The sequence below is a fragment of the Trachypithecus francoisi genome, unplaced genomic scaffold (genome assembly GCF_009764315.1).
Source record: "Trachypithecus francoisi isolate TF-2019V2 unplaced genomic scaffold, Tfra_2.0 Lachesis_group1, whole genome shotgun sequence".
NCBI classification, from domain to species: Eukaryota; Metazoa; Chordata; class Mammalia; order Primates; family Cercopithecidae; genus Trachypithecus; species Trachypithecus francoisi.
Window position 1 is genome coordinate 69,061,882 of NW_022681454.1, and position 21,312 is coordinate 69,083,193.

Genomic DNA, 21,312 nt, shown 5'->3' on the forward strand with positions numbered 1-21,312 from the left:
CTACTAGGTAGTAGTTGCAAATATAATATAATTCTGTTTAATTTCATTAAGTCTACAATATTAATACAGTTATTGATCTCAAATAACTCTACATTCTTTATTCATAAATTTTGCCAATTAAGCAATGTCCAGTGTTTTATATTTTTGGTAAGATATTCTGGCTTTAGTTTTCCTTTAATTTAACTTTATATTCATAACCTGAATAATTATGTTTTGCTAAAACATGTAACCATAGGTGGCAATATCTGTAGTAGCTAAGGTTTTACATCTTCCAATTGATTTCTTCAAAAATAATATTTGAGTGGAGCATGGTGGCTCATGCCTATAATCCCAGCACTTTGAGAGGCCAAGAGAGAGAATCACTTGAAGTCAAAAGTTCAGAGCCAGCCTGGGCCACTTGGCAAGACCCTGCCTCTAAAAAACAAAACAAAACAAAACACAACAAAATGCCACATGTGTGGTGGCGTGCACCTGTAGTCTTGGCTACCTGGGAGTCTGTGGCAAGAGGATCACTTGATCCCAGGAGTTTAAGGCTGTAGTGAGCTGTAAATGCATGTTAGCCTGAAGAATTGAGTAAGAGTCTGTCTCTAAAATATAATATTTTTTTTTAACTTTTATTTTAAGTTTAGGGGTACATGTGCAGGATGTGCTTGTTTGTTACATAGGTGAATGTGTGTCATGGGGTTTGTTGTAAAGATCATTTCATAACCCAGGGATTATACCTAGTATCCATTAGTTATTTTTCCTGATCCTCTCCCTCCTCTCACCCACCACTCTTCAAAAGGCCCCAGTGTGTGTTTGTTCCCTCTACATGTCCATGTGTTTTCTTCATTGAGCTCCCATTTATAAGTGAGAATAGACAGCACCTAGTTTTCTGTTCCTGTGTTAGCTTGCTAAAGATAATGGCTTCCAGATCCCTCCATGCCCCTGCAAAGGACATGATCTTGTTCATTTTTATGACTGCATAGTATTCCATGGTGTATATGTACCACATTTTCTTTATCCAGTCTCTCACTGATGGGCGTTTAGGTTGATGTTAGGTCTTTGCTGTTGTGAATAGTGCTGAAATGAACATATGTGTGCATGTATCTTTATAATAGAATGATTTGTATTCCTTTGGGTACATACCCAGTAAAGAGATAGCTGAGTCGAATGGTATTTTTGTCTCTAGGTCTTTGAGGAATCACCACACTGTCTTTCACAATGGTTGAACAACTTACACTCTCACTAACAGTGAAAAATGTTCCTTTTTTCTCTGCAACCTCACCAGCATCTGTTATTTTTTGGCTTTATAATAACAGCTATTCTGACTGGCATGAGTTGGTATTTCGTTGTGGTTTTGATTTACATTTCACTAATGATCAGTAATGTTGAGCTTCAACAAACCTGAGAAAACAAGCAATGGTTAAAAAAAATCTTGGTGCGGTGGCTCACGCCTGTAATCCCAGCACTTTGGGAGGCTGAGGCAGGTGGAACACGAGGTCAAGAGATTGAGAGAATTCTGGCTAACATGGTGAAATTTGTATCTCTAATAAAAATACAAAAAATTAGCCTGGCACGGTGGCGGGCGCCTGTAGCCCCAGCTACTAGGGAGGCTGAGGCAGGAGAATGGCGTGAACCCAGGAGGCGGAGCTTGGAGTGAGCAGAGATCGGGCCACTGCACTCCAGCCTGGGTAATGGAGTCAGACTCAATCTCAAAAAAAAAAAAAAAATCTCTATTCAATAAGTGGTGCCGGGAAAACTGACTAGCCCTACACAGAAAATTGAAAGTGGACTCCCTTCTTGCACCATACACAAAAATTTACTCAAGATGGATTGAAGACTTTAGTGTAAAACTGTAAAAATCCTGGAAGACAACCTAGGCAGTACCATGTAAAACACAGGCACAGGCAAAGATTTCAAGACAAATATGCCAAAGGCAATTGCAACAAAAACCAAAAGTGACAAGTGAGATCTAATTAAATTAAGTAACTTCTGCACAGCAAAAGAAACTATCAACAGAGTAAACAGACAATCTACAGAAAGGGAGAAAAGTTTTACAAACTATGTATCTTACAAAGGTCTAATAACCAGGATCTGTAAGGAACTTAAACAAATTTACAAGAATAAAACAACCCCATTAAAAAGTGGGCATACCACAAACATAAGTGTGGCCAACAAGTATATGAAAAAATAATTATTATTAATAACATTTGACAGAGTGACATCAGAAGGATTGCAATGGCAGAGTAGGAATCCATATATACTCCTTCCCTCCCATAAACGCAATGATGTAACAAAACAATCATGTAAAAATACCTTTTGTCAGGAATCCAGAAATGAGTCAAGAGGCTGCGGCACCCTGGGGGAATGCAAAAGTACCCACATTGAAAGCAGGAGGCAAATGTAAGACTATTTTTGCTACAATAGTTACCGCAAATATAGTGCCATATTATCAGGTGGAAATCTTCAGCTCTAGCTTTTCCCTGGGGGAGAGAAGGTGTACCTCTTATCCAATGACTCAACACTTCCAGGGCCTACCTAAAATACTAGCTTCTGTATAGTCTGTCTTGGAATGCTGACAGGACTCAGCATAATGTATTCTCCTGGACAAGTGAGAACATGGATTGTAGTTTGGGTTGGCAGTAGTCAGAACTCCTCTCCCAGGTCATTAAAGAGAAAATTAATAAAAATCCCCAGCTTCCATCTTCTCCTAATGTAAGGAGAGATGTACTCTGTGTACAAAATTCCGACTTTTCCAGGGGCTATCCCTATGATTGGATTCTGTCTAGTTTGTCTTGGAGTGCTGATAGAACCTGGAATAATCTAGCCAACTGGATTCTAGTGAGAACAGAGGCAGTGGTTGATATAACATGCAACAATTCACTGGAAATCCCTCCACCTTGCTCAGCACAGGCTGATAGGCCAAAAACAATGAGATCTGTGCTTCTCCATGTAGAGGAAAAGAGCCTTACAGAATAACCAATAATATCAATTTTCTCAAGACTGGTTGGGGAACTGGTTTCAGTCTCGCTTGTGAGTGTTCGCTGATGTGACTTGGCATACACTAGACCCAGGGTTTCTAAAGATAAAGTGAGTTGAAGCACTAAGTTTGAAGAGGCCCCCATAATTTTTGACAGTGCTGATTAGTAAGGGTCTTTTCATAAATAAGGCAAGCTCATAAAGACGGGAAGAGGTGGATGTTCTGTCAGTTGATCTGACATCAACACAGAGATTCAAGAAAAATGAAGAAATTGGACAATACATTCTAAACAAAGGAATAAGGTAAAACTTTGGGAAATTACCCTAATTAAATCGAGTTTTATGACTTATGTGACAGAGAATTCAAAATAAACCTCACATAGTCCTTGTTTGCTGAGATAAGAAGAACAACGCATACATAAACAGAAAATATAAATAAAGAGAGAAAATATTTTAAGGTACCAAACAGAAATCATGGAGTTGAAGAAGAATATAATAACTGAGAAAAAAATCACTAAAGGGTCTAACGGAAGCCTAAATCTGCAAAGCAGGAGAGAATGACAAGCTTGAAAAATAGGTAACTGGCAGGGAGCAGTGGCTCACACCTGTAATCCCAGCACTTTGGGAGGCCGAAGCGGGCAGATCACGAGGTCAGGAGACTCAGACCATCCTGGCTAACACGGTGAAACCCCGTCTCTACTAAAAATACAAAGAAATTAGCTAGTCGTGGTGGTGGGCACCTGTGGTCCCAGCTACTCGGGAGGCTGAGGCAGGAGAATGGCATGAACGGGCGAGACGGCTGAGCCGAGATCGCAACACTGCACTCCAGCCTGGGTGACAGAGCAAGACTCCGTCTGAAAAACAATGATAAATAAATATATAAATAAATAATAGGTAACTGGAAATTATTCAGTCAAATAAGCATAAACAAAAAAGACTAAGAAACAGTGTGTAACAAACTTATGTGGCACCATCAAGTGAATCAACAAACACACTAACAGGTTATAGAAGACGCAGAGAGAGAGAGAGAGAAAAAAAAATGTTTTTAAGAAATAATGGGTAAAAACTTCCCAGATCCGGGGAAGAAAATGAACACTCAGACTGAGGATGCCCAAAAGCCCCCAACCCAAATAAACTCAAATAAATTCACACTAAGACACATTATAATAAAATTATCAAATTTAGACACAATTTTTAAAGCAGAAGGAGAAAAGTAACTCATCATATATAAGGTAGCTTCAGAAAGGTAGCAGCAGATTTTTTATTTTTTATTTTTTGTACAGGCCAGAAGGATGTGGGATAATACTTTCAAAGTACTGAAATAAATAAAATGAAAGCCTGCTAAGCAAGAATATTACACCTGTCACACCTATCTTATAAAACGGAGACAAACATTTTCCCCAATCAAAAGTTACACTATCACTATTAGACATGAATCAAGAGGAATGCTAAAGAGAGTTCATCGATTTGAAACAAAAGTACTCTAAACAGTAACACGATAACATAAGTAAATATAAAACTCATTGGTAAAGGTAAATATGTAGACAAATGCAGAATATCATATACTGTTATGGTGCTGGGTAAATCACTTGATTCAAGTATAAAAGTCAAAACACAAATATATTTAAAAATTTATAACATGTTAATAGATGCACAATATAAATAAATATTGGAGGAAGAGGGAGATAGTGAGTTGCTAATAAATTGGCAGGAAGTCTCAATTATGCAAGATGAATAAGTTCTAGAAATCTACTGTACAACATTTTCTCTATAATTAACTATACTGTATTGCACACCAATTTTTTATAAAGATAGACCTAATAAGTGCTCTAAATACAATAAAATGAAATAATATTTGACATCTTTCTTTACTGTGGATTGCATAGATTTGGGGTAACGGGCTTTGCCTCACTTTGTGACCTTTTTCCTGGTAAAAATTATAATTTCTGAGGCAGTACATATTATAATTATTATTGAATAAATTCATGAGACACGTAACAAATTATTTTTTTTAATTTAATAGCTTTGATTGCTATAATTATAACATAACTCAACTATCGGGAGAACCCGCTCCCAATGTTTAATGTGAGTTATTTTCTACTTCCTAAGTGTCTCAGCTGGATTGAGAAATAAAGGGAAAGAGCACAAGAGAGAGAAATTTAAAGCTGGGTGTTGGAGTAGGGGAGACATCACATGTCAGCAGCATCCGTGATGTTCCCCCAGTCTTAAAACCAGCAAGCTTTTATTAGCGATTTTCAAAAGGGGAGGGAGTGCACGAATAGGGTGTGGGTCACAGAGATCACATACTTCATACTTCACAAGGTAATAAAATATCACAAAACAAATGGAGGCGGGGAGACATCACAGGACCACTGGATGAGGCGAAATTAAAATTGCTAATGAAGTTTTGATGACGCATTGTCCTTGATAACATCAGGAAACAGGGTTTGAGAGCAGACAACCTGTCTGACCAAAATTTATTAGGCGGGAATTTTCCTCCTTCTAATAAGCCTGGGAGCTACAGGAGACCGGGGCTTATTTCATCCCTTGGGCTTCGACCATAAAAGACGGCAGGCTTCTAAGGGGCCCTTCATAGGCCTACCCTCAGGGTGCATTCTCTTTCTCAGGGATGTTCCTTGTTGAGAAAAACAATTCAAGGATATTTCTCCTATTTGCTTTTAAAGGAGGAGAAATATAGTTCTGTTCCATGCAGCTCACCGGAGGCCAGTTCAAAGTTACCGCTCTTGTTCCCTGAACATCGCTGTTAACCTCTTCCTTTTTTAAGATGCCCAGATTTCATATTGTTCAAACACAGGCGCTCTACAAACAATCTGTGCAGTTGACACAATCCTCACAGAGTCCTAAGGTGACATTCATCCTCCTCAGCTTACCAAGAAGATGATGGGATTAAGAGATTACAGTAAAGACAGGCATAAGAAGTTATAAAAGTATTAATTTGGGGAACTAATGAATGTCCATGAAATCACAATTTATGTTCTTCTGCCGCGGCTTCAGCCGGTCCTTCCGTTCCGGGTCCCTGACTCCCCGCAACACTCAACATATTAAATTGTATAACATGATACATACTAGCATGCATGTAACTGTGAAACCATCACAATTAAAATAAAACATTTAACCATCATCGCCATAAGTTTCCTCATTCCCTTATGTAATTCTCTCCTGTGTCCTCCCCATGACTAAAACAATGTTGTACCTTTACTTAGTGTTGATTTGTTTGCACTTCCAAAAATTTTACATAAATGAATCATATCATGTATATTATTTTATTGGGGTTCTTTTACTCAGTATGATTTATCCACAGTTATTTCTTCATTGTTGGTATGTATTTTGGTTTTTTCCAAGTGTGGTTATTAAAAATAGCTACCGTAAACATTTGTGTAAACATATTTTTGTAGGGTATATGCTTTAAATTTGGCTAGGCAACACTTAGCAGTGAAACGGTAGAACTATACATAGGTGGAAGTTTAAATATTTCATAAACCTCCAACTCTTTTTCAAAATGACAGGACAATTTTACATATAACTACAATGATTATAGCTATTTTTATAATTGCATGAGAGTCACATTTACCCAACATCCTTGCTATTAGTTGCTACGGTCAATCTTTTGCAGTTTAGACATTACACTAATGGTGTATTATTATCTCACTTTCTGTTTAATTTACCTTTTCTAATAATCAATAGTTTAGAATACCATTTTATGTTACTACTTGTCATTCCTGTACTGTTTTGGGGGGGAGGGTAAATTAAGTGTCTGTTTAATTTTTTACCTAATTTTATTGTGTTACTTGTTTTCTTATTGGTGAGTTTTGATATATATATATATATATATATATATATATATATATATTCTGGAAGCCCAGCGTGGCTATCTCTGCAATTGCTTTTTCTTCATTATCTCCATCCCACACAGAGATATCACTTTCCTGCATTTCCTCTTTATCACATCTATGTTTCAATTTATATCATTAATATTTTGTTTGACTATTAGAATAGTTTATATTTCAGTGTTGCATGTTTTATTTTAATTTCCCTATTGATATAAATTTCACAGAAAAATTTGCAGGACTCAAAAAATAAACACCTCTCCCCCTTTCGCAAACACACACTTGCACACACACACACACTATACACATGCACGCAAACACACCAAGTACTATCTTTGCTCATTCTCTTTATCCTTTAATTTCTTTCTTCTACTTTGTGTGTGTGTGTGTGAGTGTGTTGCGTGTGTTCTTCTATTCTTTTCAACATTAATCAGTTGGAAAATGTAAGGTTGAAGCCATCATACCACAATAAAGATATTAAAGAAGACTTTGTGGCTGGGCACGGTAGCTCAGGCCTATAACCCCAGCACTTTGGGAGGCCAAGGTGGGCGGATCACGAGGTCAGTAGATCGAGATCATCCTGGTTAACACGGTGAAACCCCGTCTGTACTAAAAATACAAACAATTAGCCAGGCGTAGTGGCGGGCACCTGTAGTCCCAGCCACTAGGGAGGTTGAAGCAAGAGAATGGCATGAACCTGGGAGGCGGAGATTGCAGTGAGCCGAGATCTCACCACTGCAGTCCAGTCTGGGTGACAGTGTGAGACTCCGTGTCAAAAGAAAAAAAAAAAAGTTTGTTTCGGTTGGTAAATCAATAACTAATTTCTCAGTATTATTTTGAGATTATATAACTAATGTACAAAAATGTCTCCCTTTACTTTTGCCATTATTTGATGATTTTCTAATTCTACTAATCTGCTACATTAGTCAAGAAACAACCTATTGTAAACAAGAATTGTATTTTCTCTATTTACATGTTTATTGAGTTGTGTATTATTGTATGAATTTATAAAACTTTATTTAATAGACCATGTATTTTTCATTTTTTTAATGTTTTGATTTTCTCTGACTTGACAAGTCCATGTCAGATGGCTATCTATGCTTTTGATGTTCTTTCATTCTTTGAGTAATTTCCTATTTTACTCTTCTTTTCTCTGTCTCTGTCACATGCATACACACAGAAATACACATGTACACATGCATACATGTACAGAAATACATATGCACACCAAAATAATACATATGTATCTAAATATAACAGATATACATATATACATATATTTTATGTATATTTTTATAGTGTATCTGTCTTTGTAGCTGTATCTATATCATATCTATACATTTATATATACAATCTCTATTTTTATTATTTATTTCTATATTTACCTTTTTATATCAATAACCAGCATTCCATAATTGCGTAGTGCAATTCTAATAACTCAGGGTCTATTCTAGTTTCCATTACTTCTAATTCTGTAGTTCCCTTATAGTCAGATAGTGAACTCATATTTTCCTCAAAATTCTACTCATGTGCTCATGACAAAAGATATTGAAAGCAGTTTCAAAAATTTTAACAGGACTGAGTGGAGTAGTACATGCCTGTAGTCCCAGCTATTTGGGAGTCTGAGGTGAGAGGATCACTTGAGCCCAAGAGGTAGAAGCTACAGTGAGCTATGATGACCCCACTGCACTCCAGCATGGACGACAGAGAAAGACCCTGTTTTAGAAAGAAAAAAATGCAAATGCACAACATTGTGAATATGTGATGTCAGTTTATAGGTCTTTGTTAACAAAGCCATAAATACATACAGTGACATTCAATAATCTTGAGTGTACAATTTGAATTACATTTTGTTTATCTCCTTTTCCAGTGAATTCCCAGCCTCATGAACTCCTCTGCAGTATTTTCCCAATTTTTGTATCACTGATTATTTTTGACCATTGTAGATTTCATGTACATATCATACTGTATGCACTCTTTTGTGTTCATTTTCCTTAAAACTTCAGTATAGTATCTGTGATAAATATGTTGCAATATCTATCAGTTGATCATTTTTATTCATGACCAATTATTATCTTCATTGTGTGACTACATCACATTTGCTTATTTATTCTTCTGCTGATGAACATTTAGGTTGCTTCTGGTTTTTCTCTCTTATGAATTAAGATGATATAAGTATTCTTATAGGTTTTGGTAAATATCTATGCTAAATTGCTGCTTTCTAGAATGAATATATATTAAACATTGTAAGAAATTGTCAGATTATAATTTGTTCTCCTCTTAGAAATGTATAAGAGTTCCAATAGATTGATTTCCTCATCAAGATTTTATTTTGATGGTTTCATAAAAAATATTTAACTATTTTAGCAACTATATACTGATATATCATTGTTTAAATCTGCATTTTCTTAATGACTAATGTGGAACACTTTTTAAATGTCCTTACTGGCCATTTACACTTTTGTTTTGTTTTGAAAAGTGTTCAATTGGCCTAATTTTCAAAGATACTTTCTGTTTTTTATTGAGTGTAGAAGTTTCTTATCTTTTAAAATAGATCTTAGATCTTTCATCAGAAATATTCATATATAGGTATATATATTTCACTTATATATACACACACATATATGTATATTATATATGCATGCATACAAATACATGACAAAAATATTCTCTTAATCTGTTGATTGCCTGCTTTCTTATTTAATGATAATGAATTCTAGTACACTACTTGTTTTTTATTTTTATTTTTTTTGTGACATCCTATCCAAGAAACAAGACCTTACCACTAGGTTTCAGAACAATTCTTCTGGATATTTGTATAAATTTAAGAACATTTATACATTTTATTTTCTCCATTTTTTTTGAGTTGGACTGCTGTGGTACGATCTCGATTCCCTGCAACCACTGCCTTCAGAGGTCAAGTGGTGATTCTCCTGCCCAAGTCTCCAAAATAGCTGGGACAACAGGCATGCACTACCACGCCCGATGTATTTTTGTATTTTTTAGTAGAGACGAGGTTTCTCCATGTTGGCCAGGCTGTTCTCAAACTCCTGACCTCAAGTGATCCTCTCACCTAGGTCTGCCAAACTGCTGGTTTTACAGATGTGAGCCACCACACCCAACCCTTTCTCCATTTCTGTATTTAAAGCCTTGAGCAAATTTATGAGTAGAGTATGAAATCAAATTTAATGTTCATTATTTCTACATTTTTTCCAGTTGGTTAGTGACTCTTATTTTAATAGCCTTTTCTTTTCACAATGAATTATATGGTATTTTTTTTGAAAACTGAATTATCAATGTATTGTTTCAGTATGATTATACTCCTGAAACATCTATTATGTCTTATTAATCTATTTTGTAAGCATTTTGAGTATCACAAGGTATTGATATCTTTAGTTTTTATTTTTATAGTAAGAATTGAAGTCAAGTAATGTCTTTGAACGTTTTACTTTTCCAAAATTGTTTTGATTATTCACCTCAATTAATATTCATATGTCCTGGAGAGAAATCTGAAAGATTTTGGGCTTAAAGTAAGATAGGAACTATCATTTAGCTTAGTGTGTTATTTTTGCATTGCATACTATAGTTATCTTAATTACAACAGAACTGGTGTGTTTATTTATTTGCTACTGTAAAAGGAGAATATTACATTAAGATATACTTCCAAAAAAAATTTCTGGATTTTCTCCAAGGACTCACCTGTCAACAGACTTTTACCCAATCTGACACTTTTATTCTTCCAATATTTTAACATACCTCAAATTATTCTACACAGTCATTTAATCTATAGCTTGAGGTAGATGATTTAGTTATGAGATTTACTGTCATCTCCTCTTCATTTTCCATTTACAGTAAGAACTAATAATTTATTTTTTCTTTTGAACATCTTAAAAGCATTGCCCAAATGCATGTCTTTCGGCTTCTGCATTTTATTATAAAGGGTGTTCTTATTTTGATCAATATTTCATTTTTCTGAGACATATTTTGTAGTATGCTTTACATTTTAAATGAGTGGTATTCCAGATCAAGAAACTTCTCTGAGACATCATAGATATCCACTGCTGTTGACTTAATTAGAATATATCTATACAACCATAAATTATATTTCTCTAGGAGCTGAATCATTTCCTATCCATTGTGAAAAGAGAAGTGAGAAAAGAAAAACGTTTACTCTAGAGAAAATAATGAAGAAAAAAATTTAGATTTTTAAATATAAAATTTTAGTATGAAAAGTAATAATCTCCCTCAGATTTAGTTTATATTATATACTATTTGAGTATTTATATGATGTTGTTACACAAATTATAGCTTGAATATTATGTAACATATATAATAATCATCTGCTAATGAATTTCTAAGTATTGCATTATTTTGAACCTGTTATGTGATAGAAAGTGATACTCAATGCTAATGAAGAATATTATTTTTCCTCAATAGAAGTCATCAAGTGAGAAACTGTATTCTAACCTACTTTGAAGACATCAAATTTTCTCAGACTTTGTGTAGAATTACAAAGGCGATTTAGTCATAATCAATGTCAATGTTAAAATCATGTGGTATTTGAAATCTGGAAAACCCAAGTTTGAATTTTACTTCTGCATATCCTTTCTGAGCCTTAATAATCACATTAAGAAGCAAATGGAGGATGGTATTCTTCTCTTGGGAATGTGAAAACTTCCTGACATGAACTTGTCGATCAGAACTTTTTTCTCTTTCTCTTCCCTGTTGCAATTTGTTTGCTGCATCCACTCCTGTGTTCAATTATATTCAAAATGTAGAGCTCTCCCTGTTGTTCATAATCATTTGACACCAAATGTATTAGTCAAGATTTTTATTATAATAAATCACTTACTGAAATGAACTTAAAAAAAATCTATACATCAAAGACTATACAGAAACTGAAATTACTTCACACCAAGTTAGAATCAAGTAGTTATTTTTTTTCATTATGGATCATTATTTATTTCAGTATTGATTCCTCAACATGTTTAAACTAGCAACCTCAACTACAAATGTCACATATAAAATTAATAAATCAATGGAACAATTCCAAGAATTGTATTGCTCTGTGTCCTGAGACAATCTTCCACTGAGTATGCATGGCTAACAAATTTCAGTAACTTCTCTAAAAAGCTCTGGCCACCTGTCTGGTCTTGTATCTGTGAACTTGGTACATTTCACTCACATGAGCTAGGAAGGAGAATGGGTGATTTCCACAATAGAAGCAGATTCAGTTAATAGAAGGAACAATGCAGGCTTACAATAAACAGAAAAAAATATCTTCGAAACCAAGTTTATAATCAGCTTAGTTGTTGAGAATGAGATTTGGTAATATATTTTCTCTAAAAATTGAACAGATATTTTCTTGAACCCACGTTTTATCTGGAAACATTTTGACTCTAGCCCAGACATGTGGAAATTGAATACTTTCAGCTCTAAATATCAGAAATTATTGATTACCCTTTCTTTGTATTTTTATAAAACATGCTACCATCTACATTTTCTATATTTTTTAAAAAATTCAGTTAATTCTTACTCCTCTCTAGCTTATCTTTGCATTTTTCAAATACATTTTATCTTTTCGTAAAGCAATTCTTATAATTTTAGAATACAGAGGTATTTCTTTACCATCATTATTTTTTTTTTTTTTCTGGAGCCCTCTTTTTATTTTGCTTCACCTCTGCACTTGATGTAAGCTTGTATCTGCTAAAGTAGTAAGACAACTTGTGATACCAAAGGTTTAAGATCACAGTTATTTAATTTTATTTATGACTACATTAAGAATTGGAAAATTTATTCATTCTCTAATGTACCTTCTCAGAAACTTTACTATTGGCTTTTAAGGATGGCAGGTTCTTATTTTTGTAGTTAAAGTCCAGGATGTAAAGCAGAAAAATTCTAGTTGTATATAAAGAAGGAATTTAACATAATAAAATAAATACTTACAAAATTATCAGAAAAGTCTACATGAATGGAAACAAGGGTTGGAAGAAGAAGTAGATTTCTACATCAAAATAACCTCACTGGCCTTCCAACCTTGAAGTAAGATATGGAACAATAAAAAAAAAGGCTTAAGCAGTCAAAGCAATCCTAAGCAAAAAGAGTAAAGCAAGAGACATCATATTACCTGACTTCAAAAAATACTACACGGTTATAATAAGCAAAACATCTTAGTACTGGTATAAAAACAGGCACAAAAAACAAAGGAATAGAATAAAGAACCCAGAAACGAAACCACATGCCTACAGCCAACTGACCTTTGACAGAGCTGACAAAAACATACACTGGAAAAAGACATCCTATTCAATAAAGGGTGCTTAGAAAACTGGATTTCTACCTGCAGAAGAACGAAATTGGTTCCTTACCTCTCTTACCACATACAAAAATTAACACAAAATGTATTAAAGACTTAAGTGTAAAAGCTGAGACTATAAAAATTCTTGAGAAAACCTAAGGCAATCATTTCTGGACATCAGTCTAGGCAAAGAATTAATGACTATGATCACAGAAGCAAACAAAACAAAAACAAAAACAGACAATGGTACTTATTTAAGCAAAACAGCTTCAGTACAGCAAAATAAATATTAAAGCAAACAGACAGCCTGCAGAATGGAGAAAATATTTGCTAGCTATGTGCCTGACAAAGGACTAATATCTAAATCTACAAGAAAATCAAACAACAACAACAACAACACAATGCCATACAAAAGTAGGCAAAAGGAGACAACAAGCATACGAAAAAAATTCCTAACATCACTAATCATCAGAGAAACGCAAAATAAAACTGCAATGAGATATTATGTTATACTAATTAGAACTGCTATTATTAAAAATTTTAAAAATGACATATTGATGAGGATGTGGAGGAAATACAACCACTGCATACTTTTGGTGGGAATGTACCTTAGTGCAACCTTTATGAAAAACAATATGACGATTTCTTGAAGAACTTAAAATAGATCTATATATACAATGGAATACTACTCAGCCATGAAAAAGAATGAAATCATATCTTTTCAAGCAAAATGGATGGAACTGTAGGGTACCATCTTAAATGTCATAGCTTAGGAAGAGAAAGTCAAATACTGCACATTCTCACTTATAAATGGGAGCTAAAAATGTGTACAATAAGACACGGACTGTGGAATAATAGACATTGGAAACTTGTAAGCCTAGTGAGGAGGGATAATAAATTACTTAATAGGTACCATGTGCATTATTTGGGCAATGGCTATACTAGAAGCCCAGGCTTCACCACTACACAATATATCCATGTAACAAAATGACACTTGTACCTCCTAAATCTATGAAAATAAAAATTAAAAAAGAAACAGCTGCCACATCCCATTATCTTATTGTTTCTGCAATAGCAACTCTTTGCTCTTGAACCTTGTAAGTGAATAGTGTAATGTAAGGTTGGCTTGCTTCAAACACTCACGTACATCAACATTTTAGCGTGGTATCATTTTTATTTTATTTTTTGCTTATTTGTACCTTCCACAATAATGTAAGTATTTTTCATTACAGGAACCTACAGAAAAGCTATTTCTTTGCTCCAGAGATGTCTGGAAAATGAAATATTTTATTTTTAAGCCCATGAGATATGGGAGAGGACAGTTGGAGCATAGAAGGAAGTAAGGAAGGAAGCGGAGTACCAGTAGAAGAATCTAGCACAGAAAGGTTTGAAAATCATTGTGCAAGGTAACCAGAAACACAGGTTAAGATGAATTCCAAAACCTTGAGCATACTGAATAGTAAACACAGCCTGTGGAATTATATTATAGAGTTCTGAGGCATTTACAAACTATATCATTGCTTCCATGAAAGATACATATTTGACATCCAAGGATAAACAGATGAGATTCAACAGCAGAACCAATTATCTCAAATGGTTTGTGAAATTTTCTGTTATTATTTACAGGCACTTTTTTTCTTCAAGTAATGAACTTAATAAATAACATAAAGTATGCTAAGATCACACAAAAGTTTAAGAACAATTGAAAGAGAAAGAATTAAAATTTCAGCCAAAATTTTCTTTCAATGTTGCAAGCAAAATAAATAATGCTTGCAATAATTAATTGGTGACTCTACATTAATGGAACATACATGTTGCAATCACCACACAGAAGGCCAATCAGTTAGACAACCCATATTGCCATGGAAGAAGTCTTTATTCAGGTGCTGAAGCTGAAGAGAAAAGGAGATAAGTCACAAAATGCTCTTTCCCAACTAAAAATGAGGGTTCATATAGCTGGGAAGAAATATAACTAAATGAAGGAAATTAGGAATTAGGGAGAGGCAAGGAAGGAATCACAAGGAATGAGAGTTCTAGGATTTCATCATCTGGATGTGGTAATCTAGTAATTTTCAGTCTCTTACCTGAGGGTTGGCTTTCTGTTAAATAATTCAGATAAGATAAATGTAAGTTTCAAATTTTAAGTGTAGGAGGTTCAATTTCTATGTGTATTTTAAAAAAACGTGTAAATATTAGTTCTATGAAGAAATTGGACTGGTTTCAGATTTGCTAAAGAAGGCTATATTAATAAAATAGTAGAGTCTAAAAATAAAATGCTAATAACACAAGACAGTGATCTGTGTGAGTTCAAGTTTTATCTATATTTAGAGAATTTAATGATGTCACTTTGACTATACACAGAAAACGGTAGGAAGTCAATAATTTGATTTGTATTTTATAAATCTGTGATTTGAACCAGAGAGAATGGTACTCGGAAAGCATTTCAAGAATATATTTATTCAGGGTATAGAGCAAACATATAAAATTATTCTTTTTAGTGCTATATTCACAGAAATGGAGGGAAATATAGTTCACTATTTGGTAAAAATGACATGTCACAGGTGCAAGACAAAAAACATCAATATCAGTTGATTCTATTTATAGAATAGAGTGGTAAAATGATGAAATTGGATGGCTTAGAAAAGTACTATTTAGAAGAAATTAAAGTTCTTGTCAGGGAAAAACAACTTCAAAAGCATTTTATTCAAATAAGGATAAATTCTTTCCTGGGTCTGCAGTTATTTCAGACCTCTTATAGGGGTAAGATGCACGAAGGCTTGACCAGTGATCCTTTGTTTATGTTTATCCTTTCTCACTTACTAATTCTGGGTCTTGGTAAAGTTGCTTATGCTTTTTAAACATGATTTTTTTTGTGAAAAAAATGAATGAAAAGCACTTAGCCTAATGTGTGACAAATGGCGAGTGATTGTTTATTGCTGTCAGTAAATGTTATTCATTTAGAAGTCAAATAAAATTGAGCCATGCTGGGAGACTGTATAAAAGGCATAGGCTCTGCCTTCTGAGTTTATGGTGCAAAGAGACTGACAAACAATAAATTTCACAGTGTGTCAAGTGTTATAAAACATGAAATAGAGAGCAATGCCATTTGGCTTTGTAGTATTCTATCAGAGTAAACTTTCTTCAGAAACCGATGTCTATGTTGAGGACATGAAGTGAACAGGAGTTGTCTAGAAGCAGCTGTGGTCAGAAAGGGTATTGGTAGTTCAGGCAGAAGGTATTGGTTATATGTAATCCTGAATGTCAGGCCTCTGAGCCCAAGCCAAGTCATCGCATCCCCTGTAACTTGCACAGATACGCCCAGCCCAGACGACCTGAAGTAACTGAAGAATCACAAAAGAAGTGAAAATACCCTGCCCTGCCTTAACTGATGACATTCCACCACAAAAGAAGTGAAAATGATTGGTCCTTGCCTTAAGTGATGACATTACTTTGTGAAAGTCTTTTTCCTGGCTCATCCTGGCTCAAAAAACTCCCCTACTGAGCACCATGTGACCCCCACTGCTGCCCACCAGAGAACAATCCCCCTTCGACTGTAATTTTCCTTTACCTACCCAAATCCTGTAAAATGGCCCCACCATTATCTCCCTTCGCTGACTCTCTTTTCGGAGTCAGCCCGCCTGCACCCAGGTGATTAAAAAGCTTTATTGCTCACACAAAGCCTGTTTGGTTGTCTCTTCACATGGACGCGCATGACATTTTGGTGCCATGACTCAGATCAGGGGATCTCCCTTGGGAGATCAATTCCCTGTCCTCCTGCTCTTTGCTCCATGAGAAAGATCCACCTACGACCTCGGGTCCTCAGACCCATCAGCCCAAGGAACATCTCACCAATTTTAAATTGAGTAAGCAGCCCCATTTTACTCTCTTCTCCAACCTCTCTCACTATCCCTCAACCTCTTTCTCCTTTCAATCTTGGCACCACCCTTCAATCTCTCCCTTCTCTTAATTTCAATTCTTTTCATTTTCTGGTAGAGACAAAGGAGACGTGTCTTATGTGTGGACCAAAAACTCCGGCGCCAGTCACGGACTCCGGAAGGCAGCCTTCCTTTGGTGTTTAATCATTGCAGGGAGGCCTCTCTGATTACTCACCCACATTTCAGAGGTGTCTGACCATGCTGCAGGGACGCCTGCCTTGATCCTTCACTTTTAGCGGCAAGTCCTGCTTTTCTGGGAGAGGAACAAGAACCCCAACCCCTTCTCTCCCTGTCTCTACCCCTTCTCTGCTTTTCCGGGGGGCAAGGACCTCCCAACCCCTTATTTCCATGCCCCGAGCTCTTATTTTTGCACCCCGACACTTTATTTCCGTGCCCTGACCTCTTATTTTTATTTTTATTTTTTATTTTTTATTTTTTTTGAGACGGAGTCTTGTTCTGTCACCCAGGCTGGAGTGCAGTGGCTGGATCTCAGCTCACTGCAAGCTCCACCTCTCGGGTTCACACCATTCTCCTGCCTCAGCCTCCCGAGTAGCTGGGAATATAGGTACCCTCCACCTCACCTGGCTAATTATTTGTATTTTTTAGCAGAGACGGGGTTTCACCCTGTTAGCCAGGATGGTCTCTATCTCCTGACCTCGTGATCTGCCCGTCTCGGCCTCTCAAAGTGCTGGGATTACAGGCTTGAGCCACTGTGCCCGGCAGACCTCTTAAGTTTGTGTCCCATCCCCTTATTTCTGTACCCTGATCTCTTAATTTTGCACCCCAAACCCTTATTTCTGCTCCCAGACCTCTTATTTTTACGCTCCAACCCCCTATTTCCATATCCCGACCTCTTATTTTTGTGCCCCAACCCCTTATTTCTACTCCCCGACCCCTTTCCCGCTTTTCTGGAGGGCAGGAACCCCCAAACTCCTTCTCTCCGTCTCTCTCTCTTTTCTCTGGGCTTGCCTCCTGCACTATGGGCAACCTTCCACCCTCCATTCCTCCTTCTTCTCCCTTAGCCTGTGTTCTCAAGAACTTAAAACCTCTTCAACTCATACCTGACCTAAAACCTAAATGCCTTATTTTCTTCTACAATGCCACTTGACCCCAATACAAACTCGACAGTAGTTCCAAATAGCCAGAAAATGGCATTTTTGATTTTTCCATCCTACAAGATCTAAATAATTATTGTCGTAAAATGGGCAAACAGTCTAAGGTGCCTGACATCCAGGCATTCTTTTACACATCGGTCCCTCCCTAGTCTCTGTTCCCAATGCAACTTATCCCAAATATTCCTCCTTTCCCTCCCACTGTCCCCTCAGTCTAACCCCAAGAATTGCTGAGTCTTTCCAGTCTTCCTTTTCTACAGACTCATCTGACCTCTCCCCTCCTTGCCAGGCCGAGCTAGGTCCCAATTTTTCCTCAGCTGCCACTCCCCCGCCCTATAATCCTTCTATCACCTCCCCTCCTCACAACGGGTCTGGCTTACAGTTTTGTTCCTCGACTAGCCCTCCCCCACTTGCCCAGCAATTTCCTCTTAAAAAAGTGGCTACAGCTAAAGGCATAATCAAGGTTAATACTCCTTTTTCTTTATCCGACCTCTCCCAGATCAGTTAGTGTTTAGGCTCTTTTTCATCAAATATGAAAAACCTAGCCCAGTTCATGGCCTGTTTAGCAGCAACCCTGAGACGCTTTTCAGCCCTAGACCCTGAAAGGTCAGAAGGCCGTCTTATTCTTAATATACATTTTATTTTATTACCCAATCTGCTCCTGACATTAAATAAAACCCCCAACATTAAATTCCAGACCTCAAATCCCACAACAGGACTTAATGAACCTTGCCTTCAAGGTGTACAATAATAGAGTAGAGGCAGTCAAGTAGCAACTTATTTCTGAGTTGCAATTCCTTGCCTCCACTGTGAGACAAAACCCAGCCACATCTCCAGCACACAACTCCAAAAGCCTGAACCGCAGCTATCAGGGGTTCCTCCAGAACCTCCTCCCCCAGGAGCTTGCTACAAGTGCTGGAAATATGGCCACTGGGCCAAGGAATGCCCACAGCCTGGGATTTCTCCTAAGCCATGTCCCATCTGTGTGGGACACCACTGGAAATCGGACTGTTCAACTCGCCCAGCAGCCACTCCCAGAGCCCCTGAAGCTCTGGCCCAAGGCTGTCTGACTGACTCCTTCCCACACCTTCTCGGCTTAGCGGCTGAAGACTGACGCTGCCCCATTGCCTTGGAAGCCTCCTGGACCATCACAGACGCTTTGGGTAACTCTTACCATGGAGGGTAAGTTTGTCCCTTTCTTAATCAATATGGAGGTTACCATTCCACATTACCTTCTTTTCAAGGGCCTGTTTCCCTTGCCTCCATAACTGTTGTGCATATTGATGACCGGGCTTCTAAACCTCTTAAAACTCCCCAACTCTGGTGCTAACTTGGACAACATTGTTTTATGCACTCCTTTTTAGTTATCCCCACCTGCCCAGCTCCCTTATTAGGCCAAGGCACTTTAACTAAATTATCTGCTTCCCTGACTATTCCTCGGCTACAGCCACACCTCACGGTTGCCTTTTCCCCTAGTTCAAAGCCTCTTTCACATCCTCCCCTCGTATCCACCCACCTTAACCCACAAGTATAGGATACTTCTACTCCCTTCTTGGCAACTGATCATACACCCCATTTCCCCATATTTTCTTCTTCCCTGCTCCTCACCCTGATCACATTTAGTTTCTTAGTGGCAGTTCCACCAGGCCTAATTGCCACTCACCAGCAAAGGCAGGCTATGCAATAGTATCTTCCAAATCTATCATTGAGGCTACTGCTCTGCCACCCTCCACTACCTCTCAGCAAGTCAAACTAGTTGCCTTAACTCAGGCCCTCATTCTTTCAAAAGGACTACACATCAATGTTTATACTGACTCTAAATATGACTTCCATATTCTGCACCACCATGCTGTTATGTAGACTGAAAAAGATTTCTACACCATGCAAAAGGCCTTCATCATTAATGCCTCTTTAATAAAAATGCTTCTCAAAGCCACTATGCTTCCAAAGGAAGCTAGAGTCATTCATTGCAAGCAGCCATCAAAAGGCATCAGATCCCATCACTCAGGATAATGCTTATGCTGATAAGTTAGCTAAAAATCAGTTAGTGTTCTGACTTCTACCCCTCACGGCAGTTTTCCTCCTTCACATCGGTCACTCCCACTACTCCCTCGCTGAAATTTTCACCTATCAATCTCTTCCCACACAAGGCAAATGGTTCTTAGACCAAAGAAAATATCTCCTTCCAGCCTCACAGGCCCATTCTATTCTGTCGTCATTTCATAACCTCTTCCATGTAGGTTACAAGCTGCTAGCCCATCTCTTAGAACCTCTCATCTCCTTTCCATCATGGAAATCTATCCTCAAGATCACTTCTCAGTGTTCCATCAGCTATTCTACTACCCCTCAGGGATTGTTCAGGCCCCCTCCTTTCCCTACACATCAAGCTGGAAGTTTTGCCCCTACCCAGGACAGGCAAATTGACTTTACTCACATGCCTCCAGTCAGGAAATTAAAATATCTCTTAGTCTGGGTAGACACTTTCACTGGATGGGTAGAGGCCTTTCTCACAGGGTCTGAGAAGGCCACCATGGTCATTTCTTCCCTTCTGTTAGACATAATTCCTCAGTTGGGCCTTCACACCTCTATACAATCTGATAACAGACCAGCCTTTATTAGTAAAATCACCCAAACAGTTTCTCAGGCTCTTGGTATTCAGTGAAGCCTTTATATCCTTTACCGTCCTCAATCTTCAGGAAAGGCAGAATGGACTAATGGTCTTTTAAAAATGCACTTCACCAAGCTTAGTCACCAACTTGAAAAGACTAGACAATACTTTTACCACTTTCCCTTCTCAGAATTCAGGCCTGTCCTCAGAATGCTACAGGTTCCAGCCCATTTGAGCTCCTGTGTGGACACTCCATTTTATTAGGTCCCAGTCTCATTCCAGACACCAGACCAACTTGGACTGCACCCCAGAAAACTTGTCATCCCTACTATCTTCTCTCTAGTCATACTCCTATTCACCGTTCTCAACTACTCATAAATGCCCCGCTCATGTTTACACTGCCAGTTTACACTGTTTCTCCAAGCCATCACAGTTGATGTCTCCTGATGCTATCCCTAACCTCCACTCAAAATTCCCTCTTAAAGTAAATAATCTTTGCTAGCAAGGCTATGCTGAGCCTCCTTAGGCACTCTCTAATTAGATGTCCTAGGTC